The sequence below is a fragment of the Metopolophium dirhodum genome, chromosome 1, assembly GCF_019925205.1.
Source record: "Metopolophium dirhodum isolate CAU chromosome 1, ASM1992520v1, whole genome shotgun sequence".
In the NCBI taxonomy this organism is placed as follows: Eukaryota; Metazoa; Arthropoda; class Insecta; order Hemiptera; family Aphididae; genus Metopolophium; species Metopolophium dirhodum.
In genome coordinates, this window is record NC_083560.1 from 16179920 (window position 1) to 16186773 (window position 6854).

A 6854-nucleotide genomic window follows, 5' to 3' on the forward strand; every position below is an offset into this window, starting at 1 on the left:
CTCAAATTGAAATTAGAAAGTAAGTCAAAAGTAAAAATATCGCAGTAGTTTTCAAAAGCGACGTGAAAAACAAAAGAAAAATTAAGGAAAAACGGGAATTTTTACGCAAAATCTGTTTTCGAGAAATTCGATTTTGATTTTTGGTGCAACTCTAAAAAAAATGACCGTAAGTACATGAAATGTTGACTGAATGTATATATTAGAATTTTCTATACACTATAGTAATTTCCAAATATTTTGACTTATTTTGAGCTGTTTACGGACATTGTCAGTTTTCAATTTTTTTAGTTTTTTTTTCTATAAAATATATCAATACAATTTTATTTGTTGAGTAAAAAAGCGTGAAAAGGCTCCTAGGTTATTGTTTCAATGGCAGATAAAAAAAATTAAAATCCTTAGTCACAGTTTTTATTTATAAGCATTTAAAGTTCAAAATTTGACAAAATACGGAAATGTCATGAAAATTAGCAAATTATTTTGAGTTGAGAATTCATAAAAATTTTTCTTTTTAAATCTAAGATTTGAAAATGTAATATAAGATTACTCATAAGTTTGCCTACCTTTATCAAAAAAAAAATGTCTACAAGAAACTTAAATTAAATTCTTATGAGCGTCTGAAATTTATATTTTTACAACATTTGATATTCACTTGATTTCTCATGTAACAATTTTCTTATTTTATTGTAATTGAAAAACGAATGACTGTAGATACTTGAAAATTTCACTGAATGTTTATATTAGCATTTTCTATACACCATAACATTTTGAAAATATTTTGACTCTTTTTGAGCGGTTTACGGACCTTGTCAGTTTTTAATTTTTTTAGTTTTTTTTTTTCTATAAATATTTATATAATAAAATTTTATTTGTTGGGTAAAAAAGCATGAAAATTTAATATAAGGCTCCTTATATATCGTTCTAATAGCAGTAGAAAAATATTAAAAATACATAGGCACAATTTTTTTTTATAAGCATTTAAAGTTCAAATTTTGACAGCATTTATCAAATTTATAATTTATTAATTATTTTGTAGTTAAAAATGTATAAAATGTTTAACTTTTATGGCTAAGGATTGAAAATTTAAAACAAGGCTCCACGTAAATAGGTTATATATAAATTACTTTATTCACAATAATATCATCAAATATACTTGGTAATATCATAGGCTGACTGACCGTTTTCGCTCAGAATCGTTTTTCTTATACAATGATATTATATCATTGAATTCAAATTTAACACCATCCATTACAGTGATACACTTGTAACCTACTGTACAGCAGAGCGACATCCACTTATCTACCTTTTTTTTGTTTTAATTGGATGGAAGGTCGTACGAATTTCGTTAGTTGAAAACGAATTGATACGAATTCCATATCAAATTATTAGGAAATAATACCTTCAGATACTCAGATCCATTTGAGGGATGCTGGAGTAAACAACAACCCGGATACTATACGTACCCGGCACGGCACATCGTTCACACTGATCAGGACATGTCCAACCCGGGTCAAACCCGTCCGGGAACCCAGATAGAGAATTGTCGGGAACAATATTTTTTCGGCCAGGAGACGACCCGGACGCCCGTTCAGGGCCCGGCCCGGATAAATGTGAATGATCACATTTAAAATGCATTGGATAGAATTTTTTTCGTACCCGGACGGATTCCGGCCCGGACCCGTCCCGGAGTAGTGGGAATGGACCTTTACTTGTTAGTTTTGATATTAAATCGAATTGACCTATTGGCTATTATTACTTTTAGGTAAGTACATTTGTGTTGTCTCGTTGGTTGTTTACGATAATTTAATTTTTGAGTAAATTATGAGCATTTTTAAATTTTTTTATTTTACGAACTCATAACTCACTTAAAAATTAAAATATTGTAAAAAACCAAAGAGAGAACACTGATAATGTTCTTACCTAATAGTTTGATAATTGATTCACTCTAATATCAAAACCGACAGAACACTATTGAAACTGATTAACTAAAATTTGCCATGTCGTATACGTGTGTGAGACGGAGACAACATTTATTATTATGCGGGTGCGACGACGTCCTCTTAAATAAAAATACTGTGCCGTCGTGGTCGTGCCTCAACATTATAACAATTATTTTATATTATGATATGTTATAATTTATAATTAACAATTAATAATTATCAATTATTTTATACAATTTATTATATTTACCATTTATAAGCTATTCTATGCCACTTATCGTATATCCATTGTTAAATTATATTTTTTTTCCCGCAGGAAATAGTTTATCGTCGTCGACGGTCGAAACGAATCAAACGATACGTCGCCGCCGGTACTAATATTATATCTAACTACTATATACCACTCAATACTAATTATAACCTTTTTTTTATAGTTATTACCTGGGCTCGTAAGTTCATGCACTAAAAAATGCATAAATTAGCATGCATTCATGCACTAAAAATTGGTAAAATATGCATTAAAATATGCACTAAAAAGTTCGAAAATATGCATTTATATGCCCTAACATTTTTAAATTATGCACTCAAAATATGCATTATGTAAAAAAAAAAATCTCATTAGCAAATTTTAAAATAATAAGAATAAACCCATTAATTTTAAAAGTATTTTATTACTTATTACTATAGTCCGCGCAACGAAAACTATCCGGTGACCGGCGCGACTCTAGCGGCCATTTCCTGGCGGGCGGGTCACCGGCCAGTTTTCGTTGCGCGGAGTATTCACGATGTAGAGAAGATATTATGATAGTATTTATAGACAATGCAACTTCCTAATGCAAAAACTATACACATTGTTATTTGTTATTGACCGTAAAATATACTTAATATCTTTAGTATACGAAAATGATTAGTACAGTTAACTAAGAAAATGGTTGTTAATTATTATTAATTCATTATTTCGTTAATCTTCGGTGACGATCGATGACGGTATGAGTGTAGTATAATACCTACCATAATAATTAATAATATGCGGAACATGGTATTTATCTTATTTCGTCATTTAACAATCAAATAATATTATTATTATTATTCTTTTGTGTACGAACTACGAATATTGGTCATATTAAGTACTCATGAGCGCACAACTAAGTTATAGGTACACAATAATATCACCGCATGTGCAGAGTTATAGGTACATAAATATAAAACAGTAATTGCTTTGGAGCCCGACGTCGATGAGATTACGGTCTAATTTACTTTATATAATATCGTCATAATAACAATTATTTATTGTACCTACCTGTGCCCTTTTCTATTTAGTCATTTTGATTATATTTCTATAACTATAGTTCGGAGTTCCTACAGATATACGCTCTCTAATTAGCGAAAAAACGCCGAGCAAAACCACTGTTGCAACACATCAAATATTATCCCTTTTCGACAAAAATCGTCTGAACACTATCCACAACTTCTTCAGCTTTTCCATTATAATTTTTCTCTTAAATATTAGTCTTACATTTTTTATTTCATTATTTATCACATTATTATGGCAATTTATAACACGCCTGCTCTATTCCATTCAATGTATCATTTTTTTTTTCGAGAACGCGTAGTGAAAACGTTGTGACAATATTACTGACAATACAGTTCACTGTAGTTCTACAGTTTCACGTCGCGAAACACCAGGGTCTTTACTCTTTACATAGTGAACTGTATTGTTAAAACGTTTTCACCTATATAAGTAGAACTCCATAGGTCAAATCTTAATTCACAGCTTTATTTTGCTATTGAGACTGCATAGTTATTTTTTTTTTTTTTTTATTGATCTTGAGCCCGGCAGCTGAGGCCATGAGCTATTTTTAGTTTTTACTGTAGGTTATTAAGTCGGTAGGGGGAGGAACACGTATGTGTTTAGTTTGGCAGAATTTTTGATTGGGCACCCGTAGGTATCTGCCATGCCCGGGTGGGGGATGGCGACACTTGTTCTCCGGACACCGTGACTTGTCCGAAGAAAAATGCCGCCCATGGCCTAGGAATCGAACTCGGGTCGACTGCGTCGCAGCCGACGCCTTAGTCCGCTCGGCCACTCCGTCCCCCGCATAGTTATTATAATCAATATTAAAATGCAAAACATGATTACGTGAACAATTGGATTTCGTTAGAAAAATTATAAAAAAATTTAGTTCTAGATTCTGTTATATTATACCTAATGTATTATCATTTATCTAAGTATTTTTATGATCGAATATTTCAATCAAAATTACAAAATTAAGAATTTATCATAAAATATTTCTTCCCCGAAATAATTGTTCTAGTTTTGATCGTTTAGAGATTTATTTTCGATCCTCTTCCGAAACAGTAAACCCAAATGACGAAGTTCCGTTCTGTATTTTAAAACATACCTAGCGTGCAATATTACTACTTATTATATTTTCATAATATTCCGTTGTAAATACTTATAATATTCGTTCGTTTATCGTCCATCGTAAATTCGTATTGTCATTAGTTTTTCCCGCGATTAGTTAAAATTATTTATACGGAACGACCTCTGCGGTTTCTTGACCAGAAATGATACTAATACCTATTAAGTTAAACTAATAACACCATAACGTCATATGGGTTATAAGTTATAACTATAAAGTTTTATCTGTAGTGACTATAATATCGACCATGCAATTAACGTTATCGTTCGCGAAGATATAAAATTAATCGGTCGGACCTTTAACACTATCGGTTCCGTTGGTTTTCCCGGGTTTTAATGTAAAATTGATGTTTGTCTTTATACCACGGTGACTGGTTAGTGACTGGCGGTTCCACGCGAGCAGTGCTCACCGAATTCAGTGGATATTCGCTAGCCGAATCCAAAACGCACAAAATAATAAAGTCCCAGAAAAATATTATAGGTATTACAATATTATTGTATAATATTATAAAATATTATACTATTATGTTTAAATAAAAATAAAAAGGTATTTAAACAATGCGTTTAAACCTGACTATCAATAAGCGGACTTAGAGACATACCTTAGTATAGTTAATTATTTTTTCCGTAAATATAAGTACTACGATACCATTTTCAATAAACTACATACGTGGGTTGATGGTTATCAACCATATAGACCAGGGATCGGCAACCTGCGGCTCGCGGGCCACATGCGGCTCTTTTGATCTAAAGTTGCGGCTCTTCAGTTTCATACTCAAAAATTAACCATTTTATTATATAAAAATATTGAATATGTTTTGTGCGAAAAATATTTTAAATATTTAAAATATTTAAAATATTTTTGTAGGAATAAATATTATTTCTTGTTTAAACTTTAAAGTCCCCTCAAGCCATAAGTACTACTGTTGGGTAGTTCCTTAAAATCATGTTAACTCACGTTAAAATCACATAAACACCGCATATATGCCTATTGTAAAAAACCTTACAAATTGTATATTTTCTAAATAAATGTTAAAAAAAAAAAAAAAACTTTAAAGTCGTTTATTTTAAATCAAAAATCATATATATTATAAACAAAATATAATGTTATGTACTATAATATTGAAACGAACATTTTTAGTGGCTCTTTAAAAACTTGGAAACTTTGTAAATTGTAACTTTTGGCTCTTCCGTCTCAAAAGGTTGCCGACACCTGATATAGACAATAGTAATTGTACATGTATAATTGTTACGTAGGTACACGACTGCTCAATAGAGTACATACCGTCAGGCGTCTATACCGACTGTCTAGTAAATGTGTCATGTGAGTATAATATGACTGAATAATAGTGTGTACGTCATGTAAAATTATGCCACTTTACGGCTATAGTATTGGATAAGTCAGTAAGTTACTTTTAAAAAGTAATTCAAATTTCAATTATTTTACTCGTTATATAGAGATAGAAATATTAAATAATTATATCTATTAACATCCTTCATTTAAATTTTTTTTCAATTTTATTGAATAAATTACCAAATTTAAATTATTTTTACTTGATAGTTAATATAATGTCTACATAAAACATCCATTCAGAAAACATTAAAATGCATTCCAAATACTTTTAAGATTTAAAATAAGTAATAAATAAACAGTGAAACATATACTATAGTACACGGCATATAAATTACACGTTAAATTAAAATTAAGTCATTTCAATTATACTGTTTAAAACATAGTTTTTAACTGTTTAAAATTCAAGCAATTTATTTTGTTTAAACAACAAATTTAAAAATGAAAAATACAGCAACTCTGAATATGATATTAAAAGTAAAGTGAAAAATAATTTTCCAAAAAAAATTTTAAAAACACTGTATACAATATTATAATTAGACATATTTATAAACATACCTTTATAATAATTATTAATATTTAACAATCAAAATATATATATGTCGTAGTGTATATAATATACGTAATAGTACAATTTAATAACACCCGACCTGTATATAGGAAACGTTCTATACATTTCGAGAAAAATGAATTAAAAATATAATTTATTTGATAAACTTTTTATGTAATTTACTCGTGGCTTAAACTTAAAACCACTGAAAACTAGGAGGTCAAAGATAGTTTCAAGATTTAAATTAAATATTATATTATTTGTTTACGTCCAATACCCACATTATAATAGACATAGATAAGTATATAATAATAATAATAATAATAATAATAATAATATTTTTTTTAATTCACAATACTCGAAACAAGTTGAAACACATGCGTTATATACTTATATCACACGAATATAATATCATCAAGAGAAATGTACATTTTCGTTACGCGGAAATAATTCTAACGAAATCATAACTAACCTCGTTACAAATAAAGTAACGGGTTACCCTCGCTACGTTACTACCCAACATTGAACTATAGCGTTATGTTCTGACTACTGAGCAATTTATAGCACTGTGCAAACAACTTTGTGCCAATATGC